The sequence below is a fragment of the Phyllobates terribilis genome, unplaced genomic scaffold, assembly GCF_046119375.1.
Source record: "Phyllobates terribilis strain yellow unplaced genomic scaffold, ASM4611937v1 Scaffold_9__5_contigs__length_417890890, whole genome shotgun sequence".
In the NCBI taxonomy this organism is placed as follows: Eukaryota; Metazoa; Chordata; class Amphibia; order Anura; family Dendrobatidae; genus Phyllobates; species Phyllobates terribilis.
This window is the reverse complement of record NW_027362769.1, coordinates 112331211-112347725: the sequence shown is the minus strand read 5'-3', so window position 1 is coordinate 112347725 and position 16515 is coordinate 112331211. Positions and strand designations below refer to the sequence as shown.

The window sequence follows — 16515 nt, the reverse complement described above, 5'->3', positions numbered from 1 at the left end:
CTGCCCAAGGGTGTAGAGCGCCCCTGCCAAAGGGTGTAGAGCGCCCTTCTTCTGAACAAAGCCAAGATTCAAATCCTGCCAAACACAAGAGCTAGCCATCGGTCAGGACTTCATACACAACACGCCTGCACTAGCTTATAATATCAGTGGTCCGCAACTACAATTCCTACCAGGAGGCTGTCGGTTGATGCTGGGAAATATAGTAGCACAGATTAAAGACCTATAAAACTTCTATTAAGCTCTAGAAAGTTCATAGTAGTAGGAGAGCAAAGGCCGGAAGAGTGTACATTGCCATAGGAAGCGCTCACCTGCCCAACAATTGCTGAAGGGTGTGTGCAATACATGAGCTAGAAAGCAGGAATGTAGACATATAAGGAGGAGCACATTCCTCAGGTATGACACGCCAAGCATCCGGCTACAATACAGGCACCTATTGTATGTCCATTACTAGGTGGCTGGAGACCATTTACTGCACTTTGCACCATGCTTCTGTCCTGTGAGACATGAGCCAACACCAGAAAGTGAGCACAAGTTTATAGGATCATTGAAGAAAGTGAGGATCAGAAAATTATTTTATTGAGTTTACAAATGACAGTAACAATACTTCAACTTTCATTAAATTGCCTCTGGCAGCTTAAATGAGTTGCCCAGCGGAAGAAACATACGCTTTATTATGTATAAAATGTACTATTATTCAATTTACGAATATATTTTTTTTTATTAAAATCCGCAGCGATAACCTGGATTCAGCCCAGTCATGGTCCCAGAAGTTCCACTTTCATGTTTGTTTTGACAGCGCAAAAAATGGAACATACCCCAGACACAACGAAGGGTGCTGGTTCATTTCAGCAACGTAGCCAGCCACCATCTCCGTCAACGCTGATGCACAGAGAAGGAAGCTGACATTAATGAAGGAGACAGCCAGCCCCTTTCAAGCACAACTATAGAGATGGTCTTGAGGAGCTCTCCTCCTAAGTAAGGGCTACTAGAACCTAGAATCTTAGCAAGGAAAAATTAGCTAAAAGAATATACTGGACACAATGGCCCCGATTTATCAAGACGGGTGCTTTATATTCCAATGTTGATGAACAGAGCACTGGAGTAAGATGCACTCAATTCATTAACAGTGTATCTCAATGAATTTGCTCCATCTTTCAAATATTGTGCGCCAGCGCAAGCATTCCAGTGAATGACTCAAGTATATTTCAGTCGTAGTTTCAAAAAAAGTTTTTTAAAAAAAGTTGGCGGAACTAGCCAAGACCGGCATAAAAGGAGTTGTGAAAAATTTTGCGAAAGTTCAAATAGACATTAGAATTTTTGCAAAAACTGTAGTTTGAGTTTTTTGTATTCTTGATATCACTCTGCCTGCCTCCTCTACTAAGACAACTTCTATATAATCTATAATCTCTCCATCATGCTTTAAAAGAGTAACTAAACTTTTCAGCAATTCTTTTATATTTTGCCGGCATTCTAACTGCCCACAAATTGGTGAGGATTTGTGTCGAGACCCCCAATGATCGCTCAAAAGAAGAGAGAACACAAGCTCCTGACAGAGTGCACGTAGACCCCAGTACAGATTCAATAGAAAGCCTATGCTCTGTAATGAATCCAAACTCCAGTGTATGCAGTTTAGTGATTAATAAGGTCTACTGGAAAACATCTAAATCTCTGAGTTTGGTCTATGGATGAACTTTATTAGTGAACTTATTTGGCTACTTTTGGAAATGTTCATACTTTTACTCAAATGGGGATCAGTTTGACTACTAAATGTTGAAAATTCCCATGTTTGCCACAACCAGAGGTGTTCAACGGGCGGCACGTGTGAACTTCTTTACCATTTCAAGCAGAAGAAAACACTTGGCGAGTACATTCTCACTATGTTGTAAGTTATAATTATCTGCATAATAAATCTATGCGGCTACGTAGTCTTCCAATAAGCGCCAACTTTTCAGAATAGTTGCGGAGCTGGGGTAAAAATGGCAAATCCGCAAAATTTGTGAGTGCCAGTTTTCTGCAGTAAATTGTCAGATGAATTCCGGTCCCTTCGTCTCTTATCCAAATAATAACAAATCCAACTTTTCAAAGATTCCATTAATTATACACTAGTAATTCTAATTCACATTTACCAACAATGCAGTTTTGTTAAGTTGATCAATGACCTATTTTTTAATTGTTTTAATATAAAAATGATACAATTTTGTTTAATCAGTATAACGTTATGCCTTGTTCACATTTCCATGAGTTGTTTCCTACTTTACAAAAGGTGTCCTCCTAAAAAATGTTCAAAAAGCCTCGGCACTCAAATGTCCTTTGTAAGTGAAAATTTATTGTGGAACTTTAATCTGCACACAGAAATAACACAAAACGTTTCGGTCTTAATGACCTTCTTCAGTTGACTGCTACGAAGCACATGGGGGCTTGGACATCACAACGCGGCATCCACCGCTACGAGCTGCCAGCAGCGGATCTTGATGATTTCCATGCCGGAGTGCATTCAGCACTGCAGAACATTCCTCAGACAACCTTTAATACTCCAACTGATAGCAGCCAAGGCTGTAGGTACGGGAATTTCTGCACATGGAACTCATACTCAATACTGAATAAATCAAGATGCTTTTTGACCGTTTCCATTTTTTAATCATTTGCGTATAAAGTAAAATGTCTATCTATCCTGTGATTTCCATAATTTTATGACTTTTCCATGTTGGTCCTGAATTTCAATGTTGAGCAGTGTATGAATTGCAACAATAGTGTATGGAAAAAAACATATATAAAAAAAAGAAAAAGAAAAATCATTGGATATTTTACTGAACAGGACCCTGACATTATCTCCAGGAGGACAAGTAACGCCATTACAATATACAGTCTGCGCTGCCAGCGATCTGCAGAAAGAATGTGAGTGGTTGCTAAGGAATATCTCAGCTATGGCACACAATGCCTCTTTCTTTACCAAAAGCCTCTTAATAAAAGGGGAGGCCAAGAAAATCCCAAACGCTCTCGTTTAGCCGGCGTGCTTTTACAAGTATAGGAACGAGACCTTATTGTAAATGAACTGGACGCGCAGATGTCCGCGGAGGTCCTTGCAGTCACTGTGTGCTGGGAACAGTACACAAGGGGAGAATACAAGGTAACTGCGAGAAGACATTCCACAGGCCCACGGCAGAATCGGCACCGGTCCGCTCCGGCCACCTCCACACAGAGGACTGAGTAATGCTTTACAGCATTCATGTGTTATGCTGGAAACATTTACCGTTCCCATGACAACCAGATGCCTGGAGGTACCCACGACCCAGCGCGGGTCACTGCAACAGTCAGCTGTAAATGTATTGCTTTTGTATGTGTTTTTTTTTCCTCCTTTTAACTGTGACCAATGCGAGTTATTAGAACGTTTTATTGAAAGAAAAAAAATGTTTTAAAAATGTAATATATAGCATATGTAATGTTATTTTTATAAGAATAAAATAATCAAGGATTGGTCTCTTAGAGTGGAATTATTTATGATTTTTTCCCCCTTAAATGTTCTTTTGTTTGGGAGCATTTTTTTTTGGGGGGGGGGGGTTGAGGGGGGTTACAGTAATGTTTATTTTATTAGATAGAGAAAACATTTCCCAACTTTTTATTTTTTGCTTTACAGTGTTCATTAAAGGGAATCTGTCATCAGATTTATGCCTGATTCCAGCGATGTGTCACTTACTGCACTGCTTGGTGCACTTTTGATAGAATCCCTGTTTTCTCTGCTGTAGATGTAGCAGAGCTCAGAATGCTGAGCTGAGTACAAAACCGGCCCACAGCAATGATTGGCAGCTTCCTGTGTATACTGTACAAGCTGCCAATCAGAGGTGGGGAAGGGTTCACACAGATTAGCCTGCTTGTGCATGTGAAACCTAGTCCTGCACGGATAATCTCCTGATGATAAAACACTGATTGTATTGGAACTACAGCAGACAGCCTAATAAGTGAAACATCCCTGGAATCGGGCTTTCTGCTCCTACATCATGCTGCTCTCAGATTACATAGCAAAAACCTGCTCACATATTCCCTTTAAATCACCTTAAAATAGCATCATACATGTTATAAGGAAATGTAAAATGACTTTTTTTCAGTGTCTTCCAATTAATATTTTTAAAAAGGTAAAACATTGCAATAGTGTTCTTTTTTTACTTTTCACTCTTTTTGGAGACCACATAAAGTGACATTTTTTTACTCTACTGCTTTTCCCTATTCTGTAAAAACTTCCTAGACTCTCCGGGCAGATGCTCAGCTTGTCACAGGAATCCACTGACCGCTGGAAATAATATATTACAGCCTCAGCGTCCCTGGCCTCTCTACCCATACAACGTATCTTTGTAATGGTTATGGCATACCCCTTTTCTTCCACATTTTAAAAGGCCACAAGATGGATGGGTCATCAATATCAGATCAGTGGGGGTCTGATGCCAGGTACCGCCAGCAATCAGCTGTTGTAAAGTCTGGCGATGGCTGGATGGAAACACATTGAATTTGTGTAGCAGTCGCTGCAGAGTACTGCAGAACAGTTCCTATTCTCTTGAAACAGAACTAATCTGCAGTACCTGGCAGCAGTCACTACACAATGAATGGAGCTGTGCCCGAGTTAGAAGAGGATTGGTGGGAGTTCAGGGTGTCAAACTGCTCCAATCTAATATTGATGGTCTATCCTTAGGATAGGTTATCAATATGTGGTGATCTGGCAATCCCTTTCAAGAAAAAGTTGTCCTGATGACAGTCATTGTGTGGTAGGTGTGTCATTTTACTATCAGTCACTGTTTTTCACGAATTGATAAATAAAATTACAACGCTTCTCCTATACTCTACAATGTTAAGTACGGACTGTATGTGTTTTTCACGGACCCGTAGACTTGTATTGGCCCATCTCATCAGTGCTGCCGGAAAAAAAAAAAAAACACACGTCTCCATGTGCTTTGCACAAATACACGACCCTTCTAAAAACACGCACATGTGAATAGCAGCATAGGATAATGGATACGTGTTGTATCCGTAAAAGAAACTGATAGAACACTTACGTCCAACACGGACATCTGAATGAGGTCTTGTAATGCATATTCCCCCAAAAAGTGAAATTTTTTGTATTTTTTTATTACTTTTTTTTTTTTTTTTTTTTTAAACCACAGAGTTTTTATTGCCAAGAGAGCAAGTTTTGGCTACAGCAAAAACGCTGCGTGTGAACAGTCTTACGCCAGCGCTATTAATGCTTTTGAAAAATGAATGACGCTTAGGGTGAGGAGACGTAGCTGAGCACGGCCAGGCAAATTTGTCCTAATTTATGCCTTGAAAGTGTAAATTATGACAAAAATTTTAAATCTAGCCTTGGATAGCTGTCCAGTCCATGATTCGAGTACATCTTGTTTGCTGGAGCAAGCAAACTTATTAAGAGGTGAACGCCTCAATGAATTGGTGCATCTTACACCAATGAATAATCAACGCCCTATAGTAAAGATGTGAAAAACATTTCTAATTACCCGTTCCTTTATGTCCATTAATGGCACAATGAATCTACCCATTTCTGTACTACTAATAAAAACAGATCTTAAATCGTATTAAAATGTATCTTATCTATTAAGCATTCATTTTTTAAATCCTGGCACATCGGCTTCTTAGGGGAGTTGAGGATTAGCCTCAATCCCCCAGATGAAGCCGATGCTCCAGTGAAACATATTGGGAAGGCTATCGAGATTTTAATGTAAGATTAGTGCATTACTAATAGAGGTACCATCTCGAGAAAAACATTTGAAGTAGACATAATGATAATAAGCACTTAACCTATACACGGATACAATTTCTTACACGGATTGTGACACCGAGTTTTAAATTTAACAATGTGGTCCATAAATCGGTACGACACATTTTAATAGGATTCATTAAAAGTAAAAATTTTAGTAGTGGATTTTGGACCGTTGGGAAAAGAAGTATTTCATACACTGCCGATTTTGGAGGTTTTCCAACCTACAAAGAATGGAGAGGTCTGTAATTATTATCGTAGGTACACTTCAACTGTGAGAGACAAAATCTAAAATTAAAAAAACAGAAAATCACATTGTATGATTTTTACATAATTAATTTGCTTTTTATTGCATGAAATAAGTATTTGATACAATAGAAAAACAGAACTTAATATTTGGTACAGAAACCTTTGTTTGCAATTACAGAGGTCAGACGTTTCCTGTAGTTCTTGACCAAGTTTGCACACACTGCAGCAGGAATTTTGGCCCACTCCTCCATACAGATCTTCTCCAGATCTTTCATGTTTTGGAGCGGTCGCTGGGTAATATTGAGTTTCATCTCCCTCGAAAGATTTTTCTATTGGATTCAGGTCTGAAAACTGGCTAGGCCACTCCAGGACCTTGAAATGCTGGTTATGGAGCCACTCCTTAGATGCCCTGGCTGTGTGTTTAGGGTCATTATCATGCTGGAAGACTCAGCCACGACCCATCTTCAATGCTCTTACAGAGGGAAGGAGGTTGTTGGCTAAAATCTTGCGATACATGACCCCATCCATCCTCCCTTCAATAACAGGACATGACGACTGCACCCTTTGCAGAAAAGCACTCCCAAAGTATGATGTTTCCCCCACAATGCTTCACGGTTGGGACGATGTTCTTGGGGTTGTACTTATCCTTCTTCCTCCAAACACAGGGAGTGGAGTGGATACCAAAAAGTTCTATTTTGGTCTCATCTGACCACATGACCTTCTACCATGCCTCCTCTGGATCATCCAGATGGTCATTGGCGAACTTCAAACGGGTCTGGACATGTGCTGGCGTTAGCAGGGGGGACCTTGCGTGCCCTGCAGGATTTTAATCTATGACGGCGGCTTAGTGTGCTACTAACGGTAATGTTTGAGACTCTGGTCCCAGCTCTCTTCAGGTCATTGACTAGGTCCTCCTGTGTAGTTCTGGACTGATTCCTGACCTTTCTCTGAATAATCCTTACCCAATGAGACGACACCTTTCATGGAGTCCCAGACCGAAAAAGATTGACAGTCATCCTGTGTTTCTTCCATTTTCTAATTATTGTGTCAACAGTTGTTGGCTTCTTACCAAGTTGCTTACCTATTGTCCGTTAGCCCATCCCAACCTTGCGCAGGTCTACAATTTTGTCCCTGGTGTCCTTAGACAGCTCTTTGGTCTTGGCCATGGTGGAGAGGTTGGAGTGTGATTGAGCTCGTTACCTGTATAAAAGACACCTGTCCACAAAATCAAACAGGTGCAATTAATACAGGTAATGAGTGCAGAGTAGGAGGGATTCTTAAAGAAAAACTAACAGGTCTGTGAGAGCCAGAATTCTGGCTAGTTGATAGGTGATCAAATACTTATTTCATGCAATAAAATGCAAATTAATTATGTAATAATCATGCAATGTGATGTGCTGGATTTTTTTATTTTTTTTTTATTAAAGATTCTGTCTCACAATTGAAGTGTACTGACGATAAAAATTACAGACCTCTCCAATCAGCAGTGTATCAAATACTTATTTTCCCCACTGTAGGAACAAATCTTATTCCAACTCGCAGTTCCATGCAATTTGTGAAGCGGCTACTAGCGGCTACTGCAGAACAGCTGCTATTCTCGGGTATTACAACTGATCTACACCACCCTGTAGCGGTCATTACAGAACGAATGGAGCTGCGCCGGAATTACTAGCAGCTGATTGGTGGGGGTGCAGGGAGTCGAATCCCTCCGACCCAATAATGACGATCTATCCTCAGGATAGTTTACCAATATGTGGAGACCAGACAATACCTATAAAAGAAAACATTTCTTCATTAAGACTAGTAAAAATAAAATATAGTGGATGGCATAACATCCGAGTGGACATCAGTAGGCCGGCACATTGCAGTAACGTCACTATGGACCACAGGTATACGCCGGACTCTATTACAATCACAGACGCGACAGAGGAGTGGAGTGACCTATGATGGAGAGATTACATTTACTAGGTTAGCATTTTTTAGTAGAACGAGGGTTACAATTTTTTAATTGTAGTGTAAAGAAGAAATGTGGGTTTCCACAGGTCCTTACAGGCGACGTGGGTATTTTAGGTGATCTTAGTCTTTACCATCAATGGTTCCTGGTAGGTATGCAGCAGCATTATTCCTTACTTACAGCTTATGAGGAATATTAGCGTGATGATAGAGTACTGTACGACCTAGTGCAATTGACTTTGGCTCCCATCCGGCTGCACATAACAAGTAAACAGTATCAGACAATAGCCTCGCTGTCGTTTGTTATCCAATACAGAAGCGCAGCTCTACAAGACCGAAAGATGAGAAGAATGGACCCATTGACTCAAGCAGTCAGCATTTAAAAGCTCCGGCCCCACTTTGTAGTGCACAGAGGTATACAAGGGAACGGTGCAGAAACCGCGCAAGTTATTTTTCTATTTATGCAAACCACTCAGGAGGTAGGTGCATATATGGTATTTATTATCCTATACTCAGTTGATGTGATGAAGAGTTTGTAGAGGGGTGGCAAGACTTCTGTTATAGACGAGGAACAGATTGCAACTTGCATGACTTTGCAGGCTTGAAGCAACTAAGAATGACTTCAGACGGAGTATTAATGAGGAATCTATTAATGTTTATGGAATTTTTTTAAAGAGGAAACTATATTAAAAGCTCATCATGCATATTAGATAGCAGTCAGATCGCTGGCCTAACGAGCGCCATCTCCCCCCATACACAGGAATACTCAATTAGGCCGAGCATTCCTATGTCCACTACGGCAGGGGCTTATCTCTCCGCCGATCCAAAAGGATCCTTCTCTCCCATAACTTCATTTATTAGGGAAGAGTCGGGAGGCCGCTACACACAGGATAGGAAATTGATGGACTTCACCAACTTTTAACTAAATGCGGCCAAGTACAGCGATATCCTGGATGAAAACCTCTTCCAGAGTGCTCTGGACCTCAGACTTGGCCGAAGGTTCATCTTCTAACAAGACAATGACCCTAAGCACACAGCTAAAATAACAAAGGAGTGGCTTCAGAACAACTCTGTGACCATTCTTGACTGGCCCAGCCAGAGTCCTGACCTAAACCGAATTGAGCATCTCTGGAGAGACCTGAAAATGGATGTCCACCAACGTTCACCATCCAATCTGACGGAACTGGAGAGGATCTGCAAGGAAGAATGGCAGAGGATCCGCAAATCCAGGTGTGAAAAACTTGTTGCATCATTCCCAAGAAGACTCATGGCTGTACTTGCTCAAAAGGCACGGTGGCGCAGTGGTTAGCACTGCAGCCTTGCAGCGCTGGCGTCCTGGGTTCAAATCCCACCAAGGACAACATCTGCAAGGAGTTTGTATGTTCTCCCCGTGTTTACTCAGCATTTGAAGTTTTGGTGTAATAAGTAGGGTTGAGCGAGTATGTTCTGTCCGAGTATGCTCAGGCCGAGCTCCGAGTATTTATAGCTGCTCGGTGATATGTTTGAATCGCTCCCGTGTGCATGATTTGCAACTGTTTGACAGCTTTATTACATGTGAGGAATGTGTAAGAAATAGACATTCCTCACATGTAATAAAGCTGTCAAACAGTCGCAAATCATGCACACGGGAGCGATTCAAACATATCACCGAGCAGCTATAAATACTTGAAGCTCGGCGCGAGCATACTCGGCGAAAGGGTTAATAGAAGATACTCACTCAACACTAGTAATAAGCTTTAGGTGCATAAGTGTGGGACTGTGGGTAGGGTCTTCGGGTAATCCCCGACCCCTCCGCCTTCCTCTGGTGTCTGCATCTGCCTCCAGGCGGTGCTTGTGCAGATTAATCTCCCGGCGGCTTTCAATAAAATGGCGCCAGCTGATCTCTCAATTTGCCACCGGCAACAGGTTATTGAAGACCGATGGGAGATTAATATGCACAAGTGACGCCCGCAGCGCAAACTTTCAATTCAAACAGGAGGGAGGCGCAGGGGCAGAAACCGAAGACCCTACGCAGAGTGCTTCCCTATGCACCTAAAGCTTATTACACCAAGACTTTAAATGCTGATTAAAGAACCACCACCATACGGATTTCTTCATTCATGAATTGTAATTCATTTAATGTCATATATAAAATTAATTGTTCTGCTTGTAACAAAGCATATGTGGGATGTATCTCCCATAAATTAAAAACACGTATATCTGAACATGTTTACGATATTTTAAACACTACAAACACAAATCGTAATATTTCACGAGTGGCGAGACATTTCATCTCCAATCACTCATGTAGCATAGCTTCCCTCCAGGTATGTGGAATTGAACACGTTACGACATCATTAAGGGAAGGAGACATCAGGCGGTGTCTCCTCACACGCGATGCCTTTTGGATATATAACCTTGGCACGATGGGGGTCGAATGGTTTAAATAAACGCAACAAAATTAGATGTTTCATTATTGATATCAAGGCAACGGTTACATTTATGATGTTTTATGTTTGTTTTTTTTTTTTAATCTTTGTCTCAATATATATATATATATATATATATATATATATATATATATATATATATATATATATATATATATATATATATATGTTAAACATAGGACCTGCAACATGTCATGTGACATGGCTGGAGAATTTGATTGGTCATTGTGCAGCTTAAAGGACTGTGGGATTTGAAGGGTGTCAGTTTGGTAAAGATCGCTTGTGATCGAAACACATTGCTGTACCTCCCCTGTCTGAGTGCGGTTCAGGAGCATTTACACATTTTAATATGAACTGAATAAATTCTGGATTTTAACGAAGGAGCTGAAACATCTAAAGTTTTTCATGTATTTTTAATGGGAAGGTGAGAATACCAGAGGCCCGAATACCCTGGTAACAGCTTATCTCCTGTTTTGAAGGGATATGGGGAGGGTTAAGAGAAAGGGGGAACAAAGGCATGTTAAAATCCATATATGCCTTTGGGTACAGTCAGGTGATGCCCCATGCACATGGTCAGCCTGACCTGTTAAAATATGTGGGATTAGTAGACATAGATGGCCTTAATATAATGTATGGTAATTGGTCCACCTCCGACCCACAAGAGGATGACCCACAAGTGGACGACCCACAAGTGGACGACCCACAAGTGGACGACCCACAAGTGGACGACCCACAAGTGGACGACCCACAAGTGGACGACCCACAAGTGGACGACCCACCTCTCTGAAGTCTACTGCTAGGGCACACAAACACCGTACATACTTGATATGACTTCATGAACAAACCCTAAAATATTCCAGATTAATATAACAATAGAAGTCTCAGCTAATTAGATATAAAGTGATCTACATCAATAGAATTAACAAGCTAATAAAAGTTTTACATCATGGACATAATACAAAACTTGCACTTGTAACAAGCAGAAAACATTAAAGTGAGTTCCCTCTTGTAAAAGGTATTTACACTCACACAGATTATCCCGGACTGGAGATCAAACCTACGGCCTCACTATAAACGTCGGGTGATGCGCGCTGCAAGCTCCCAGCAGATACCCAGTAATTTTCTCCCTGTGGACAGACGCTCACAAACCAGCATTACCACAAGTGCCGTCTGCATCTAGGCATCAAAGAGAAGTAGAAACCACAATGTCCACAGAAGGATTTATTTCTAAGGCATAATGTGAAAATAAAACATGAATGCTGAATTGTTATTTTCCTATGCAAAATCCCCCCCCCCCCAATAAATAAATAGATGTGTTCATGTGACTGTCAAAGGAACGTGAACTCAGGAATTTGGAATTAAATAGTCACAGACAGTAGTTTTAACAAACTACATAAATCAATAGTATAAGACTATTAAAAAAAATCTTTGCGATGCATCTTCTCAAATAAACCTGCTTCTTTCTCCACTTATGAGACACTTCTTCCCCTCAACGACTCTGAAAAACAGCTCAAATCCATCTTGGTCAAAAGCAAGAAGGATTGCCAGTCACTGAAGTATGAGCTTACAGCGCTTATTAAACTCTATGAAGAGGGAAGAAGAGCACTCAGAACAGCGAGATCCTGATCCCGCTCCTAGAAACATTTTTTCTCTCACTTAAGTGCTGGATTCACAGCTGTTCAGCTGAGTACGGTTTTGCCTTTTAAACATTGTCAACGCTATTAAGAGTAGATAACCCATTTAAAGGTTTGTCTCATCTTCTTCAATGGGTAAAATTGTAATAACAAGCAACTATGCAATTTACCTCATATTAAAAAAAACTCCTCCGTTCCAAAGAACAGAGGGATTTTTAATTTTATTGTTTACGGCTTGTTACCTAGGTTATGGGTCACCTCTGCAGTCTACCTGAGGTGGCCAGTCTCCTAGTCAAAGAACACAGCATTTACAAGCGGAAAGAGTTTGTTACAGAATTTGGAAGTGCACCTCTGACCCATGTCTCCTGGCTGTCGCATGTTTATATAAAAAAATAAAAATGAAAAAAAAAATTGTGCTTTACTGACCCAAAGTCTCAGCCGCTGCTCCTGGTCCTTTTTATATGCCGTGTTGACATCATGGGGCTCGAGGCGACAGCACGAGCTGCTCAGAGCTGCTGAGCTTAGTGACTGGCTGCAGCGCTGCTGACAATCACAGCCCCCAGGGAGCAGTGGCGCAGACTCAGTGCTGGACCCGGGGAGGGCAAGTTATGCTCAGGAAAAAAAAATATCTAAAAAAAATTAAAAAAAAGTCAGTGGACTGGAGGTTTTCCAAAACCCCTTTAACCCTTTAAACTCCAGACAACCAATTGGCAAGATAGGACAGACAGGTCATCCCCACTCTCATGATGCCACACATATTATAAAAAAAAATATAATATGTGTAGCATCACAAATATTATCCCTGCCGAAGTAATGGGAAAACATGTCAACCCCCACAGGAGCGGTAATGATGATCAAACTTAGCATAAGAAACAAAAAAGACTTTATACAAGAGTTCTCCTATATGAAAAGTCAATTACAAGTATAACGTGGATCCATAATAGTTACCTGCACTCTCCATTACACAGTACGAGCAATGATTAAACCTCCTCGTTCTCACAAGTTCTTCCTACACAAACTTTACAAGAACGTCCTATAAACTTCAAAAGCTGAAAATACAAAACCGCACACCCGAAACTGGATAGACCTACAAAAGGACGAGGGCAGCACCGTGCCTCCCAGTACACAATTAGATGCTTCGTTCTTCATTTACAAGCAAATTAAAATGTTTGTTCTCAAGCCTGTGTGCTGGAGAGGAGACCGATTTCTCAAATAAGGATTATTCTTGTAGGGGAAGGAGTGCCAAACAAACTGGGAGAAAAGGGAACAAATATTTAGCTAAGCAAGGAGGTAGGAAGAAAGGGCAACTTGTACTATTAAGGAGACAAATACTCATCTAACAGCCAAACCCGTCATTCAAACTCTGAGGCTCTGTCAAAAACCTCAGTAAGGAGCCATTCATTAGTTTGTTTTCCATCACTGTGCTGGTTCCGATTTTCATCCATTTTTACCGATTATTCTAAATAAATTATTCTGATCAGACTTAGAGTGTGGTATGTGCCTCATCCGATTTTCTCATATGTAGATGAATAGGGGAGAAAAAAATAAAAAATAAATAAAAATTCTCCACTTCCTTTCTGACAGTTAATGAAAATCAGTCTAATTTTTTCCACGGACCCATAGACTTGTATTGCTGATTATGATCCGACCTTTGGATCAAAAATAGGACAAGTCGGTGATATTTTCTGAGGACTACACGGTCCAAGAGGAAAAAAAAAATAATGAACATGTGAACGGCCCCACAGTTTGAGTGCTATCTATGCAAAACCCATGGATGGCACTTGTACGTGAAAAATCGGACGTCTGAATTAGGCCTTAGTGTAGCATCTGTTTTTCTTGCATGTGGTAAAAAAATAAATAAATAAAAACAGAAATACAACAAAACATAGGGCTTGGATCACAAAACGTACAAGCACTATTTGTTGTATTTTTTTTTTTTAATGAGCGGGCTTGATCCACACTTCAAAAATTGGCCATTTTTTTTGGGAGGGGTGGGACAATAGTGCCTTTATTAAACAAGATGTCGATTTCTCCTGCAAGTACACTACTTAGTGACGCTTCCAGGAAACCGCAGCTGGCCCCATTAACCGGAATAGTGATGCAGCTGGTGGCAGAGAATGCCCCCGTGCAAAGAAAACACTTAAAGGGGCATCAGAACTACAGCCCCTTCATCCCAAAGATCTGATGTCCAGCGATATCCTAGTGATGCACCATCACTTATTCCCCTATTTATGGTTAATGACCATTTACACAATAAGCATTGAACAAAAAAAAAAAAAAGTCTAAAAACAGTACACGAACTGAATATAGAAGGCCAAAGAAAACAATCATTTCCCCCATGAAGAAAAGGGTGCCAACTTGTAGGGCCCCTACTATACGACTTCAAAGTGGTCCCGGGTCGTATTGCAGCTGCAACGTCCAGGCATCTAAACTTTTATTATGCTCATCTTTGGGCACCATAAGGATTTTAGAGAGCGAAGTTCAGTTCAATGAAACTGCTCTTGTGGATGCAAAAAAAAAAAAACCAAAACACTGGAATCTGGAAAAAGACTGCAAATGTAACTAGCCCTATATATGTGATCGTCAGATGCACTTTATTTGTGCCAAGTCCAATATCTGGCATCAGTGGCGCATTTGTACTTCGACTACTTGGACAGTCATTCAGCATCAGTGGGGGCTTCCTAACAGCAGGACTCCGCAGTTGCCCTTGAGATTGATTTTGGAAGGTCCCTTTAGACAAGCAGACATGTTGCAACACTTTTACCTTTCCTACAGAAAGTGGTCTGTAAGCAATTAATCATGTGCTGGCAGCTTTCCATACTGTCAAACGATTCTCCGGAGACGCTGACGCTCCTCATGTACGTCATCGAGCAGAACACCCCGAGCTGCCAAATCAGGAACAGATTATTACATCCTGGTCATCTCCACAGGAGAGCAATAGATTTTTTTTTTTTAAAGTATGACAAAACTTGTCAAACTACTTTGCTTTATTGCATGTTGTTGATTTTCAAGAGTGATTCCCAAAAATATTAAAAAGTTATCTGGTCAACTTTCTGATCTCGGGAGAAAGGGGAGGAGGGTGTGGGGCCTGACCACTGGAACCCCCTTGATTCGGAGATTGGGCTCTCTGGAAACTGGGGATTAGACGGTACTGAGTAGAGCAGAGAGGAACAGGCTTCACTCCTGCTCCATTTATGTCTGTGGGACTGTCAGAGAAAGCGGAACGCAGCTGTAGTATAAAACTACATCCACTATACTGGAGTACCATACTTCAAAAATTCACGAAAAATAAGAATTTATCATAGGTTTAGGTGAGAATAGTAAAAAAAAAAAAAAAACCCCAGGTACAAGAAAAATATTAGCAAAATTGCTCATTTTGTAACACTTAAAAGGGGTATTCCCATATCCAAGAGCCTATCCCAATATGCTGTAGGTGTAATAATAATAATAATAATAATAATAATATTAGCAAATATCTCCAATTACAAATGTAGTATAGTTCTTCTGATTCGCTAGGTCTCTTTCCTCATGTGCAGGCATTGCAGGGCCTTCGGTATCCATGGTTACGAGCACTAGCTAACACTATATTAGTGGTTGTAACCATAGACACCTAAGGTCCTGCGATGCCTGCACATGAGGAAAGAGACATAAAGAATCAGAAAAACTATACTACATTTGTAATTAGCGGTATTTGCTAATATTATTATTACACCCATTACATATTGGGACTTGGGAGAGGTTCTTGGAGATGGTACTAACCCTTTAAGTCAAATTTGCTTTTCTAATTGAAAAGTTAAAATTCAAACTTCTGCAGTTTTCCTTACCACAGTGCAATGCATTGTGGAAGTTCATGAGAGAAAAAAAATAAACATTTATGTACAAAAGATCATCAAGATTAATAGCGTTAACTGTTCCTTTCACACAAAACCTATAGAAAAGTATAATCTTGCAGTACTCCTTAAGAAGTTAAAACTGCTTTTGGTGAACATACTAGTCTAATATGTCCAGGAACTGTCCCAATCCTCATGCTCTGTAGCTTGCCATGTACTCCTTTTGAGTGGACTACATTCTGCCAGCACTAAAGGCGCTAGAACTTCCCTTACTTTATAGCATGCACTATGCCAGTCATTGTCAATTAGCTTTTTTGAACTGAAAACCTGCCTCTTATTTACATAAGCAGTTTGACAGACTGGAGAGCAGAAGCAAAGACCCAATGAGACATCTCTGCTGCAAATACCAATTTGGTGTTATTTTACAGAGGTTAAAACAGAATTTTTTTAGATAAATCTGATATATATATATATATATATTATATATAGACACACATACACACACAGTACAGACCAAAAGTTTGGACACTCCTCATTTAAAGATTTTTCTGTATTTTCATGACTATGAAAATTGTACATTCACACTGAAGGCATCAAAACTATGAATTAACCCATGTGGAATTATATACTTAACAAAAAAAGTGTGAAGCAACTGAAAATAG

The 16515-nt window shown here is 40.4% G+C and overlaps 1 protein-coding gene and 1 long non-coding RNA gene across 5 annotated transcripts in view; one reads left to right on the top strand and one right to left on the bottom strand.

The window, feature by feature from the left end:
- The window catches only part of LOC141161711 (neurabin-1-like), a 110826-nt gene that overhangs the window by 83743 nt on the left and 10568 nt on the right, over positions 1-16515 (bottom strand). The window lies entirely within an intron of this gene.
- LOC141161712 (uncharacterized) overlaps positions 8304-16515 on the top strand; it is a 54231-nt gene continuing 46019 nt past the window's right edge. Inside the window, exon 1 of the long non-coding RNA XR_012250677.1 lies at positions 8304-8439. This is a non-coding gene — a long non-coding RNA (uncharacterized lncRNA). The remainder of the gene's footprint in view (positions 8440-16515) is intronic.